The sequence below is a fragment of the Macrobrachium nipponense genome, chromosome 14 (assembly GCF_015104395.2).
Source record: "Macrobrachium nipponense isolate FS-2020 chromosome 14, ASM1510439v2, whole genome shotgun sequence".
Classification (NCBI taxonomy): domain Eukaryota; kingdom Metazoa; phylum Arthropoda; class Malacostraca; order Decapoda; family Palaemonidae; genus Macrobrachium; species Macrobrachium nipponense.
In genome coordinates, this window is record NC_087207.1 from 18146704 (window position 1) to 18163210 (window position 16507).

At 36.2% G+C, this 16507-nt stretch overlaps 1 long non-coding RNA gene across 1 annotated transcript in view; it reads right to left on the reverse strand.

Moving 5' to 3' along the window:
• LOC135226069 (uncharacterized) overlaps positions 1-16262 on the reverse strand; it is a 34438-nt gene extending 18176 nt beyond the window's left edge. The window contains exon 1 of the long non-coding RNA XR_010317139.1: positions 16080-16262. This is a non-coding gene — a long non-coding RNA (uncharacterized LOC135226069). The remainder of the gene's footprint in view (positions 1-16079) is intronic.
• Between the last annotated feature and the right edge of the window lie 245 nt (positions 16263-16507).

The window sequence follows — 16507 nt, forward strand, 5'->3', positions numbered from 1 at the left end:
TGATGCTCCTGTGATGTATATTTAAATAACATTACAAACATATATTTATCAATTTCGTTTCAGCCTCAGTTGAAAAAGAAGAGCTTAGGAGGTTTGTGGGCCACATAGTGAGAAGAAAAGAACTAGACTAGAGCATCTCTCTCTCTCTCTCTCACTGGAAAATTCAATGGAAGGAGACCGAGAGGAAGACCTAGACAAAAATATTTGGATGGATTGGTGAGAATGACTGGAGGAAGAATGTCTGCAGCTCAGTTGCTGCAGAGAGCCGGAAATTGAGAGGAATGGCGAGACGTGATTGCCGACGTCCTTGGGGATATGGCACCTGGATGCTGATGAGTAGGTTAAGAACCATTATAATATTTTAATAGTAGTTAAAAGATTATGCAATCATTGAAAATCTTGTTATGAAGAAACAACGAAAAGTGTTGCAAATGAAATGTGGTGGTTCTTAAACTACTAAGCTCCTTTTTTCCTACTGTGACTAAATTTCATTTCTGTTAATAATAATAATAATAATAATAATAATAATAATAATAATAATAATAATAATAATAATAATTTCTCACTTTCCCTTCACATGCACAATTTTTCCTATTCTGGTTTTACCTGACAGATCAGTTGCCTCCGCAAGTGTCTTAAATAAAGATACTTGAGTTCTCCTGTTCCTCTTTTGGCTTTATTTGACATATCAATCACCTTTGTCAAGTGGCGCAGGGGTATTGTTTCCCTCAACCCTCCAGGAACAGGGCCGGAAATAAAACCCGACTGACAGCCGACGGACGATATTGAAATCCTCGTGCCAAAGCGACGGGGGTGGGGGTGGTGTTGAATACCTAGAGGTTAGAATAACACAAAGTGGTCACCGGAAGGGTAAAATACGTAAAATGCCTCAGTCCTAGAAAAAAATGGAAATCTAGATATTTGACATAGTTTTACCTGCTTTGTGTTTAGTTGTCTGTAAAAGAAAACTATAGAGAAGGCTTTGTCTTCCCATCAGCACTTTACTGTCCGCCCTTAGACTTAAAACCTACTGAAGCTAGAGGGCTGCAAATTGGTACGCTGATAACCCACCTATTAATCATCAAACAAACCAAATTGCAGCCCTCTAGCCTCAGTAGATTTCATATTATCTAAGGTTAAAGTTAGCCATAGCCGTGCCTCTGGCAACGCAGCACCACTCGGCCAGTTGAGAGTTTCATGGGCCGCAGCTCATATAGCATTATACCGAGGCCACCGAAAGATAGAACTATTTTCAGTGGTCTTGATTATACGCTGTATAGAAAACTCGATTACGCCGAAGGAACTACGGCGCAATTTTTACTCTTTTTTTTATTGTTGTAAATGAATTTTCAGCTGTCCTATCATAATCTTCCGAGATAATACATGAGAAGGATTCCAACTTTTGGAAGAAATATATATCAAAGGTTGTAGATAAATTTTTTTGTTTGCAAGGGGAGTTTCTGAACTGTTCTTCAAACGTCTGGTCAGAAAGAGAGACGTAGACAGACAGACAGGAAGATAAAAGGGAAAAACCGAGCAAGACTAGCCAGGCAAATGAGGAAATCGAACTCAATACAGAAAGAGAGAGAGATGAGAGAAGACCCTACCCGATTATTGCGTCATTCGGAGAAATGCATCCCGATTACATTCCAGCGGAGCGTTCTGTCTGAAGCCAATTTCTGAAGCCTTTTGTTGCTAATGATCGCAATTTGCCCGGATCGAAGGCCACCGCCTCCTGCCTCCTCATCCATCAGTTCTCCATTTTTGTGCAGAATTTCCATTCCGGCAAAGAATTCCTTCCTGCTCTTTCTTTTAGTGCAATTACAATGTTCACTTACCATTTTCCAGATTACATTCTACCCAACTATATGATTCCTCTCCACTTTTCACTTATCATTTTCCAGATTACATTTTACCCAATTATATGATTCCTCTCCACTTTACACTTATTATTTTCCAGATTACATTCTATCCAATTATATGATTCCTCTCCATTTATCATTTTCCAGATTACATCTACCCAGTTATATGATTCCTCTAACTCATTAGATTTTTTATATTTCTAACCCTTATTTAGTTGATTATGTGTAGTATCATCCGTAAATTACGTCTTGCACCATGGCATATTCATTCTTATTCATTCTCATTTTACGAAAAATGAAAAATATAACGTAGTTTATCGCAACATGGGCAACTAAACTTTTGGGACATTTGAATTGGCAATAGTTTAAACTCTTGTATGTGAAGTCTAATTGGATAAAAACGTCTGAATAACGGGATACAGAAAGTCTCGATGGCTGGTGGAAAAAGAATCAGTGTGATCTTAGGTGATTTAGACGTGCTGAGAAAATGAAAGTTGGATTGTGGAAATAGAGGTAAAATTTGCATATCAAGGAAAGGTCGAAAGGATGTTATATAAAGCAAGCCTGGTACTGTGGTGAAAATTCTTTGAAAGGGTTTAAATATTCTATATTGAAAAGAATAAGGGGAATTACTATATACAAGAATAATTATGAAGTGTTTAATCTGTTATTCCAGTAAGGAAGTTATACATCTGAGAGTATTTGAATACGAATTTAATGTTCTGTTTTTTTCTGTATATTTGTTACTATAGCTGGTTCACTTAAGGTAGATACTTGGATGAGCTCTTTACCTACGAGACGTTTGTTTGGCGGCCGCTGATTGGCTGGTACCGGGAGGTAGACAGCTCCCAACCAATCAGCGGCCGCCAAACAAGCGTCTCGTAGGTATAAGGGTCACCCAAGAATCTACCTTAAGTGAACCAGCTATATCACATGAACGGTTATATTTCCATTTCCTTAAAAGGAGGCGTACTCCTAAATACACGTCACGTCTCTCTCTCTCTCTCTCTCTCTCCTCCTTCACAAAGTGATAAAACTCTTCTTCTGTCAATCGCAACTTCTTCCTGATCACAACTCAATGACCAAAGGATAAGTTACTCGCTTGCCTGACAGGAAAAAACGGGACTTGGAAAATGAAGGTTTATATTTATCTCGACCGCTCAAAGCTTTGTCTCACTCTTCTTGATAAAGTTACTGGCTCCTCCGCGACCGAGTCTTTGACCTCTGGAAAAGAAAACCTCGAGACAAAAGGTCAAACGCAACTGGAGAACTTGCAGCCTTGACGCGGCCGGAATGTCGAGTCAAGTTTGGGACAAATTACATTCCATCATTCTGTCAGCGAGACTTTGTTTTGGGGAAGTTTTCGACGATATGTCTTGCAGATAGGCTCAAAGAATCTTTTGACATCCACAATATTTGATTTCTGGGCGTTTCTAAGTCAATCAAGGAATACGGGATTGATATATATATATATATATATATATATATATATATATATATATATATATATATATATATATGTAGACATACGTATACATATATAAACGAGTGTAAAGACGTTTGTGTGCATTAAAACTGTCGTATACCATTTCATTCTTTGATTTTATTAGTATAGGCAGGCCTTCGTTATCTTTTCTCCTGTTTTATGTAGTTTACTACTTGAAAACTCCATAGGCAAAGGGCACAGACAAACAATATTGCACTGCTTTGTTTCACATTTCTTGTGGCCATGTATACACACACGCACATATATAACATATATGCTTATGTTTTGTGGTTGTACATGCGCATGTCTGTGTAGTATAAAGCAAATGAATAATGAGAATTACACACCCCAATGCTATGTTGAATTACTACCACTACCACCACAATAATTAAAACAATGACATAATTGAAGAATGAGCTTCATTTACGTTCAATAAAATCGTCGAAATTACGACCCACGTACATTCTTTTCCCTTTATCGTAAAAAGTTGTACTTCTATAAGAAAACTGAACCGCCTTAGAGGCATGATCGGTCTGGTCTTGGCCTGCCACCTCGGTGGTCGCGAGTTCGATTCTCGGCCATTCCACTGAGGAGTCAGAGATGTGCATTTCTGATTTTAGTTCACTTTCGACGTGGTTCAGAAGTCACGTAAAGCCGTTGGTCCCGTTGCTGAATAACCACTGGTTCCATGCAACGTCAAAACACCATACAAACAAACTATAAGAAAACTGAAACTGTTCGCTTGGCTTGAGGTATATCTTTAAATTCGGGGACGCCCCGGGTCCCCGGACACGAATACTAAATATTCCCCTGAGGCTTATGTGCCTCTTTGATATTCCCCTTCCACGTAGATGGCCTTTATGAAAAAAATGAGACCCAAAGCCCCTTGTATGAGCATCCATAGCTGCTGGCCCCGTGAAGGCGATCATCGGTCACACTTTAAATCGTCTCGTTTCCTTCACATTAATTTTATCATTTCTTTCTCATGTGTGGCTTATTTATGTATATGTTTATTACTAAGGGGATTTCATTTGGTTCATATTTATCTGTTATATTTTTTCTATTTATTTATTTATATATATATATATATATATATATATATATATATATATATATATATATATAGTATATATATATAGAATAATTATCACATCACCGTGATTCTTATCAATTATTCGAGCTACAAATGTCGCTTACGTAAATGTCGTCCTGATTTCGTCCCTGTCCGCTGGACGATGGTTTCGATCCCAAATTATTATCAACTAAAATATTCCCTTCGGTTTTACATTTATGAAATTATATCAATTCTGAGGTAGAGCGAATTACATATTAAAAGACATTTGTAGCTCGAATAATTTATATGCTATATATATATATATATATATATATATATATATATATATATATATATATATATATATATATATATATATATATATATATATTTGGGATAGCTACTGCAGCTCCAATTTCCATCTTTCTCATTAAACGAGAAGTAGAAAATAACTGTAATTTTTAGTGAAGTTTCACCGCCTTTTTCCTCGGCTAAATACTTTCTGATGCAAATTTTTCCTCCATTCCTGAAATTTAATTACGAATTCATTTACATTTCAAACGATTTATTAGATCAGTAATTATGAAATGTTTGCGATTTTTTACTGTACAGCTAATGAAGTGGGTTTCATTTAACTGCAAAATTGTTTGCATTTCAATTAGAAAAATATCTTTATTCTACAGTTTGATAAGAAACATTGTTAGTAAATTTCCACCATAAGAAATATTCCTTATTCTTAGGTGCTCGCTGTCGAAGATGAGTAAACTTTTTGCTTTTCAAAACTCACCTTCTCAGCTCTTCTTAACTTGGTAAATTTCTCACTACCATTGCTTTCTTCGTAAATGGTTAATTTCATTTATTTTCCCAGACACCATATTATTTTAAGCAAAGGTCGGTGGCATACGGATCACACATTCTTTTTTGCGGAATTTTCTTCTTAAACATTACGTGTTTGTTTGTTTGCATGGTGTTTTTATGATGCATGGAATCAGTGGTTATTCAGCAACGGGGCCAATGGCTTTACGTGACTTCCGAACCACGTATAGAGCAGGCCAAGTGGCAGGCCAAGGTCATACCGATCACGCCACTGAGGTGCTGTTAAATAATTGCCTTTGATGACTGATCATATTCTCTTTTTACTCTTCTCTCTTTATCTTGATTCATATGTACGTCTTGCCCTATTTTCCTGTCCGCAGCGAAGGAGAATTCAACTGAATCAAAAGGAAGGAAGATCATTTCTGAATATCTCCTGAATCTTCGAGTTCATTTCGTCTCGAGAGTTTGAGAATTCCTCGAGGGAAGCAGGAACGATTTCCCGGTGGTCATCTCTTTCCGTGGCATATTTCTCCTCATATTTTTTTTTCTTCTCTTTCAATTTCCCATTACCCTCCAGTGGCAGTAATCCCTTCGGGTGACAGTGCCAACTTTAAAGAATATTTCTTGCTATTTTTGCGGGTTGGATTGCATAGGATGGGCTCAGGGGTTGAATCCTGAAGAATGGACATACGGTAGAAATATTGAAAAGTGGCAAACGATCATCACTTCCCCGTCTGTAGTTGGGAAAAGGAATTTGTAGCAAAATTTATATACATACTACATAACATACATACATACATACATACATACATACATACATACATATATATTATATATATACATATATATATATATAATATATATATATATATATATATATATAATATATATATATATATTATATATATATATATATATATATATACATATATATATATATATATATATATATATATATATATATATATATATATATAATTATATATAATGCACAGGGAGCAGGAGCAGGAACGAACATTGCGAAGATTACAATTTATTCCGACGCGTTTGGCATTCAGCAGAATGCATCTTCAGGGTCTGTATAATAAATAATGACCAATATAAATTAAATTTATTTGAAAATTTTCTAAAAATTATTTACAAATTAGTTTAAAATGAAAAACGAAACTTCACACATAGATAAAAAATACACTAACAAGTGACAAAAAACACGAGAGATTAAAAGCACATACGTTAATTAAAAGTTCAAATAGAAAGTTAAAACATTAAATTAAATAAATAAATTAGTAAAATACAAAGTTAAAGAATATTTGAGGAGCACTGGGGGTCGACCTACCATGGTAAGAGATAAACAAAAACTAAAAGAATCAACACAGAAACATAGGCTCCCTGTGCATTTTATCACTTTGGCTGACTCGCCTGCTTTCTCCAATCATTATATTATATATATTATATATATATATATATATATATATATATATATATATATATATATATATATATATATATATTAGGGCTTGTGCCTTGTATGATAAGGCGCCCTATGAGGTAATGTTAGACTAGCGATAATCTATACGCTAAGTCGGTTGGTATTGCACTTCCATCTTCAATGGAGGTGTCTGGGGTTTTGTAGATCACTTACGAAGTCGTATTATCTTTACGACGATGTGTTAAACTCATGGTTCGGTGAGGTTCTTGTAGAAAACACTAAGTATAAAAAATAGATATAATTTCTTCTGAAGTTTTTACATGCTGAAGATCAGATATGATTGTACAAGTCTTCTAATAACGATAGCTTGATCGCTTCTGCCAATGATGATGGCTAATCCTATTCCTCTACATGATAAAGCTTAGGTAAAGAGGTACAGGTCTTCTAATGGACGATAGCTAACTCTCTTCTCCTTGTCTACCATCTCCGTTACAAGTTATGAAGGAACAGACAGTAGTTCGAACATATGAACATACTATCAGATGACATAGTTTCATACGAACACACAATCGAATGAGACACGCTACAGATCACGTAGGCCGTTTGAATAATAGGTCGGGGTAGTTGTCTCAAGCAGGGAGCTTGGGACTGTTTCAAAACAAATGAATGACCACAGATGACGGCATGTCAACTTAGCCTACATACTTATTGTAATACGTCATCTTTAAGCGTCTCTAGTCTTGATCACCATTCCTGCAAGCCAATCTGGTTGACTCTTTAGTTTTATACTTTTATATAGATGGACTAACATTCCATATTTTAATTATGTAAACACTTACATATATATATATATATATATATATATACTATATATATATATATATATATATATACTATATATAAATAAAATATATATATATTATATACTATATATATACATATATACATATATATATAGATATATATATTATATATATATATATATATATATATATATATGACTTTTAATATTCACAAAAAAATAAGCCACAGATTTCGATTAATATCAAATTCACTATACCTTGGGAATAACTTGGAGTTAAGGGACTCACAATTGACATTAAAGTTACTGTCTACTGTTGCTCCTAGACCAAGGCACATTTCGAATCCTGGCCATGTCTATAATTCCCTTTCGATCAAGTTAATCCAAGGTATAGTGAATTTGAGATGTCAAACGATACTTGTGGTGTGTGCCAAAATTTCCCAAATTCTAAAGGCGGATTTGCCTCCTTATAATATTACAGGCGAGGTTCTCTATTAGAGATTGTTTCAGTAATTAAACGTTGATTATTTCGGGTAAGGTTTAAGTAATTTACGGATGGTAATGGATGTTTGGTTATGACAGGATAAAAAATGCCTTGAGTGGCCAAGCCCAGGTAGGTATTAAGTATACATTTGCAGGTAAAGAGAAGTTGCCGAAAACCGCATGGTTGATAAACTGTATTTTATTCATTTACCTACACTTTTTGATATCTTAATGAAACTCTCTCTCTCTCTCTCTCTCTCTCTCTCTCTCTCTTTCTCACATACATACACACAGATGATAAACGTCACTAACATCAGATAAATAAGACACATTGAGAGAGAGAGAGAGAGAGAGAGAGAGAGAGAGAGAGAGAGAGAGAGAGAGAGAGAGGCGTTATAATTGTTATTTGCCAAAGGGAAAGGGCTGGCCAAGTGTGACGGTTCGCAAACATGAAGAATAGACAGCTGCTGTTAATTATCAGCGCAGGGAAGAATCGTGGACTGAAAATGTGGAGGAATCTTCACTGGGGAGGAATCTCTGTGGGCTGTTTGCGATGGCATTAACAGAAGGGAGGAGAGGGAGAGGAATCCTATTTAGCTTTCTCTAAAAGAAAACTATTGCGATGGCTTTGTCCGTCCGTCCGCACTTTGTCTGTCCGCTTTCAGATCTTAAAAGCTACTGAGGCTAGAGGGCTCCAATCATCAAATAACCAAATTGCATCCCTCTATCCTCAATAGTTGTTATTTTACTTAAGGTCAAAGTTAGCCATAATTGTGTATAGTAACTATATAGGACAGACCACCACCTGGCCGTGGTTAGTTTCATGGGCCGTAGCTCATACAGCATTATACAGAGACCACCGAAAGATATATCTATTTTCGGTGGCCTTGACTATACACTGTACAGAAAACTCGATTGTGTCCGATAAGCTTCGACACATTTTTTACTTGTTTTCAATTGTTTTCAAGGCTTTCATAGACATCTTAGGGGGAATATGGATAAAGGAGGGAACGAAGAGCACCAGCCTGACATTTCCTAACTGTTGACTTTAGAATAACTGAGTTCGGAAAAGTCGCTTTAGAAAAGTCGGCATTTAAAGAGACAAATACTTAGTATTAATTCTTTTCTTTTATCTTGTGAAACTGTAAGAAGACCCTTCGCTATATCTAAGAGATACGAACACTTGCTGAGCCTAAATAATTAATATAATGTTATCAAAACTTCTGTTATTTATTTCCAAGGCATCACCTTTCTTGCACAGAATGTAGAGTAAATTCTCATGGTTATTCTTATTTTCCTGTGATTCAACTTGCGATGATTTTGTCAGAAATGTCTCTGATTTATTTCATTGATAATATACATCTTGTGTATTATTCAACTTAGATTCCATTCTTATTCATTTCATATGTATATTCCTCCTCATCCAAAGGGCACGTGAATAGTGTTGCGTATGAGCTAAATGAACTTTTGTCAGTGAATGATCTTTAGGTATTCTCATGTGAGTCACGAATTCCTTTCTGTGAAAGATGTGAGGAAGTGTTGATCCGTTCTAATACACATATACATTCCTACTGCTTCCCCTTTTGTTTTGATTCTATTTGGAATGGACTAGAGAAGGGCAGGTAACTTAATCCCCTTTCTTTTTCGTATGTTTATCTAACCTGAGTAATATAAAATCACTGAGCCACTGGTGCTGATAACGTACATTAAGGCCACCATTCACTGAACGATTGTCCGAACGATTATCTGAACGACTGCCTGTGTCGTTCGCAAAAACACTGTGTATGGGCTTGTCTGGATGCAAAAGTGGGCGGAGCTTCGTGTCTGGACGATCTCAGCGGGAATCTGTCACGACCAGGTTGCTGAATTGCGACTTAAGTCTGTCATACACAGATCGTTCAATGTATGGGTTTGTCTGCCGATATAAAGCTATCGCGCGTGTCTCTTCTTGAGATGATGCCATGTCTTTTCAAGACAAAATCTTTGCTCAGACTGAAATCGGTGCGGAGATCGTTCATACTGTATGAATAGTGCGTATGTGTGGGTCGATAACGAAAATCGTTCAGACAGTCGTTCAGATAATCATTCAGTGTATGGGGGCCTTTAGTCTATGTGAAATATCAGTGGCAGTAAATAAAAGCTCCGGCCATTACCACTTGAAGGTTATCTCCTTAGACCCAAGGGCGCCCTTGTTTAAATGGGTCATTAATATCTCGAGTTAATAACGCAGCGGTTCTTCCGTAATTAGAGGCTCATTTAGGCTCTAGCAAGGTCACCGTCATACTCGTAGAATGAGACAGGCCTCTAAGGCGCTTCTGGAGGCGCTGAGAACGGATTGACTGCGGCTTTCTTCTAAACGGCTGGTCTTCATCTGTCATTATCCTGATTGGTTAAACATACACACATGCATATGCATACATGTATCTCTATCTACTTATTTATACATACATACATACACACACATATGTATATATATATATATATATATATATATATATATATATATATGTGTGTGTGTGTGTATATATATATATATATATATATATATATATATATATATATATATATATATATATATATATATATATATATAAGTCTATCACATTACCGTGATTCATATACATATATCGAACTACAAATGTCCTTTAATATCTAATTCGCTCTACCTCGGAATTAATATATTTTCATATATATGAAAATATATTAATTCCGAGGTAGAGCGAATTAGATATTAAAGGACATTTGTAGTTCGATATATGTATATGAATCACGGTAATGTGATAGACTTATATAATGACTACGTGCAGGCAAAACCACTACCACGCAACCGAGAACGAGATGGGCTGTATGCAGTCTCCAAAACAAAAAATACCAACGCGTGGCAGGTATTTCAGGTGGGAGGCGGCATATACTTATATTTCTTGCGGTGGCGGGGTGGTTTTGGGGCTTCACTGCCATTCCTGGAATTGAATGGTCGATGGTTCGCGTCTGTCGATCGCCAATTCTATTATCGCTTAATAAATTCCCCCTCGGTTAAACATATATGAAAATATATTAATTCCGAGGTACAGCGAATTAGATATTAAAGGACATTTGTAGTTCTATATATATATATATATATATATATATATATATATATATATATATATATATATATATATATAAACCCATCTCCATCCTTACCAAGACTCGCTACATTTACTCATTGTCATGTACAGCATTCACTATTTGAACCTAAATTAAACAGTTTTCAACTCTCAAAATAAATAGCTATACTTTCTCTAATCTTCTTCGATGCGACACGTGCATTGTATTGTGTGGTTTCCCCTCATTTTACCGTTATACCAAAAAGTGCGACGTCCACTGCACTAGAAGGAATTCAGAAGCCGCAAAAGAACGTACCCCAGTTCTCAGGAAGAAGAGGATTTGCTTCACAATGGCCTTCCTTGGACCGAATAGAGAAAACGCAAACGATATGGAAGCTGCCCTTAGCCGGTTTCTTCGGACCGAAAGAGTTCTAGACCGGTCAGTGTGATTCTGATCCCGTTCACGAAATTCTAGGAAAAGAGACTGAAGCTCTTTCAGGTTTCGCAAAATTTACCAGCCACATTTTGACTTAGATATACGATAACAAAATACCTTCACGCACCGCAAAATATTTATATTTTAGTTTCAGATGTTCACTTCCGAGAGGCTTTTCACGATCAGCAGCATCGACGAAATCCTATTCCGGTTTTGCTGATAAATGTTTAAACTTGTTCACCGACATGAAAGATCTTTGTTTTATCATTGTTGCGGTATTTGTGTAGGTTGCTGAAGCATCGACGATAATTTCAGATGAGTGTAGTGTTCACATCAAGAAAGCGTATCATAATGCAAGAGGGGAAATGCAAAAGTCTGATGGCTGTGAGGGGATAAAATATTGGGTACAAATATAAAAGAACCATTATCGGAAAATATATGTAAAAAAAGAATGAGATGAGGTCTCATCTTATGTTTTCTCGTACATTACCTTTTGCATACATACATACATACATACATACATACATACATACATACATACATACATACATACATACAAATGTATGTTGTTAATCAGACAAATGAAATAGCCCCATCTTCTTTGCCTTTTTGCTGGAGAGCTTTTGACCTCAATTCATCAGCTTCATTACTTATTGCTTCATCCTTCAAGCGATCCTCAAATAACCTATAATGGAGTCATTGGCCATAATTGCAAGATTCCCGTTATTTACGATTACGCAAGTTCTGTATTTTTTGTGTTGCTTATCTATAACATGATGACTTGAATTTTATCAGTAACTCAACATTTAGGAACCTATATTTGTTACTATATGAAATTTGGCCTAAATGCTTAATAACAAAAATCATAAAACTACCTTTAGGTAAAAAGCTTTTATGTCCAAGTCTACGTAAGAATATCAAACAAAAAAGATGAAGAATATTCTAATTTCTGTGACATGTCAAGTTGCATTTGGATATACGTTACGATCTAAATCATTTCTGTAATAAGTAGGGAAGACAGACATGGAGTGAAAATGTACTCGGAGCTGGTGTTTAGTATTGAAACATAAGATATACTATTAATACTTGCAACCGGAGCTGACTAGATCAAATGGTAACCTATATTTGCCTTTTTCCAGTATTATATTTATTAAATCAGAGTTGTCTTACAAATATTTTTAGCAAACTGATATTCTGTTAAAGGATCACACGCGCGTGAAACGTATGTCGGTGTGTTTCGTGGTTCGCCTCTCGTTCGAGGTTAGAATGTGTACGTGCGTGCGTGCCTGTGCTTTCACAGCGATACGGAAGTGGTTAATTTTGACGACTGACTATTCTCCTGACCTCCTTACGAGATAGACGTCTCGATCTCCTAATAATAATAATAATAATAATAATAATAATAAAATAATAATAATAATAATAATAATAATATTATTATTATTATTATTATTATTATTATTAGTAGTAGTAGTAGTAGTAGTATAGTAGTAGTAGTAGTAGTAGTAATAGGGACATTTTAATAATAATAATAATCATCATCATCATCATCATCATCATCAAGAGAGGCAGACACAGAAGAGTAGAGAACTCTAATTTGGAAAATAAAAACATCATTGCAAGCTGCGTAATGGGAGCTCATCCGCAAATCCCTCCCTGCACCGACAAACAATGGGGATCGAGTGCTCACTTGGAAAGCGTTTCCTTGTGTGTAATGACGCATCCCTTGGACCAGTTTATATCTGAGTTTTCGCTGGAAAAAAAAAAAAAAAACGTTCCAGTTATGTGGTGCTCCTCCGGAGTTCGATATTTCGTTTGCTCGTAAAATTTTTTTTTAGTTTTCATACATCAACTGATAATGTGATTTATGCGATGTAGACGGTCTTTTTAATGAGATCATTAGAAACAATTTTATCAAAATATATTCTTGAAAAATGGAAATACTTTTAAGGAAAGGAGACATAAACGGAAATAAAAGCCCTCATTATCAAATGCATTAGATAAAAGCTTCACCAGTTATATTCACTGCACTAGGTCAAGAATTAAGTTAGTAAATATAATGGCAAAGTTAGTAAATGTGATCACAAATTGAGCTCCGAGTTCTGTCATGTCTGCATACATTTGCATTTGGTATAATGTCAATGGCGGATAAAAACAATAATAGATAGAAATGCAAAGGTCAGTGGCGCATTAGAGTCCTGTTTTCATGTTTCTTGTTAAGAAGGTGAAACTTCTCGAGGTTGTGCCGGGGTGGGGTGGGGTGGGGTGGGGTGGGGTGGGGTGGGGTGGGGAGGGGAGGGGTGGGGTGGGGTGGGGTGGGGGGGTCTGGGGGGCTTGGGGGTGGGGGGTTGTGGGCGGAATGAAATCTCCCTCGATGCCTGGGTCAGCAAAGCTAGGAGACTTAAGTTTACACGGATAAATCCATCGTTCAGTCAGCTAAACCTGTGTAAAGTCTTGCCTGCTTCCTGGATAATTTACAATAGTATGTTTTTCTGGAGCTGGCGGTCAACATCGAAGCTACTTTGAGAGTCTACAATTAAAAAACATAACCTATATCTACAGGGAATGTTTTCACATCCTTCATTTTTATTTCCGTGTCATATTCTTGAAAAGTTAAATCCTTAATATACTTGTCTCGTTTGATAGGTAAAACAAGATAGTGATGCTAGGGTGACACTTCTGGATGCGTATCGCGTCATTGAAAATACAATAAGAGATCCATTTATTTTCCAACTACTACAAAACACCTACCAGTCGATGCTAGAAGCTTCAGTGATATCGCAGTGGATTTTACCTTAACGCGCCCCCCTCCCCCCACCAAAAGAATATAAATAATTAAATAAATAAACAAAATAGATAAATCTATGGCGGGTCTTTTGCAGCCTCATGGTCACTAGAAGGTAAATCAAAACCCAACAAAGCCTATGGTTTATGTATATATGTATGTATGTATGTATGCTTAAACTGCAGATATCATGAATTCCTCTTGTATTGTTAATTTGTTATGCCAGCTTTCAATTTCACTGTCTCGACTTCATTAGAATGGTAGTCCCTCTAATAAGAAGTTAATGTTGAGGACCCAAAGGAATGAAAAGAAAAGAATTTACTTTTTTATTTTAAAATTCTCTGTTCGTTTGTTGAATTTCCAACAAAACTGAATCTTCTCATAACGCCGGTTTCCCAACCACTAAAGAGAGAAATACGTGAACACAAAATACTTTGTCCATTTAATTTGCTGTACCATAAAAGTGACCTTGCGCTGAGCGAAAAGATCTGTTGACATCTCCCCGATTGTTATTCCTCCATGAATTGAATTGAATATAGAGTTTAGGCCAAAGGCCAAGCACTGGGACCTATGAGGTGATTCAGACCTCGAAAGGAAGAGGAAAACCTCGCAGTGGCACTATGAAATAACTATTATAAGAGGGTGTAAAGAAAGATGGAAAAAGACAATATGAATGGAGGTACAGTAAAAGGAATGAAAAGTGCTGCAGCTATGGGCCGAAGGGACGCTGCAAAGAACCTTTAGTACTGCCTACTGTGTACTCCGTGAGGTGTACTGACGGCACTACGCCCCTACGAGGTTCCTCTCTGAAGTATTAGTACAGCCTCTTTGACCTTTATCGTCATCGCATGTCCGGACTCTACGATTCCGTGCGGGATCTCGGCCAATAAAACTGAGGCATAAAACAGAGGGAATTGCATTTGCTGGGATAAATTTGAGATATTGTCCCTCTGTACATCTTGGTAATATGAACTTCCCAGATTTGACGTACGGGGCATGTAAATGTTCTTATTCTGAGACCCTATGGGAATATCATTCAGTGAGAAACATGAATGTATGAATGTGAGTCTGGTTTACGAATGCAGATCTGCCACGTATGTGAGTCTCAACGTTTATTTTTGGGAAAATAGCATTAAAGTCGAATGATAATCATCATTTTTGGTAAAGTAGACATTTTCTATATTTTACGGCAAACACAATTGTTAAAATTACTTCCGTTTGTTTGTTGGTCTCACAGTTAGCAAGGCCACGCCAAAAGTTATGTCTCGATTTCTACGAAATTCTTACTAAAAGTAGGTTTCGTAAGTTGCACCAACTGCTTAAATTTTAGGACAGCACGGATTTGGATAAGGGACGTAATTGCTATATATAGAGTGCTCAACCACGTCGAAGGTTTGCGGTTTCTGAAACTATATTTTACATTGCAACGTCTACATTGTTGAGGAAAACCGTTCATGTGTTCGAAAGCCTTTGTTTTTTACATAGAAATATATTTTAATATATAATTGTGGATTTTTTAACAATGCTATCATTATCATTATGTTAATCATAAACCTTTATAGCAGTAAATGCCGTACAAAATTGGAAAATAAAAAAAAAATTTAATCAAGGGATTTTGTTTGTATGGTGTTTGTAACGTTGCAAATTTTTTGAAGATGACTGAATTGGTGCCATTGAATAGGTATTATTTTCAGTTTTACAACAACTACAACAAAAAAGCCAAACTACTAATATTACTGCAACAACTACTACTACTAAAACAGCAAGTAGTACTACTATTGCTAACATATCAGTATTTATACAGAGAGCTTCTTTAACTAAAAATTACAGCGCAACTTACCTCAGCGCTCATATGAATTCTTTCCTTGATCCTTTTCGACTGACTATCTGTTCAAATCTGTCAAGTCCCGAGAAAATTGGAATAGGAAGACCTCCTTCCAAACTCGACGTGAGAGTCGAGGTGATTGATGGATATCTGTTCCATTCATGAAACCTCTTCTGGCATTCGGTGCTCCTTTGTTCAAATTCTGGAAAACCAGCAGCAGAGAAATAAAAGCTCGATAATTCACAACATTAGAGACTTAAGTATATTTGAGTTTAACCAGACCACTGAGCTGATTAATAGCTCTCCTATGGCTGGCCCGAAGGATTAGATCTTTTTACTTTGGCTACGAACCAATTGGTTACTTAGAAACGGACCTACAGCTTATTGTTGGATCCGAACCACATCGAGAAATGAATTTCAATCACCGGAAATAAATTCCTCTG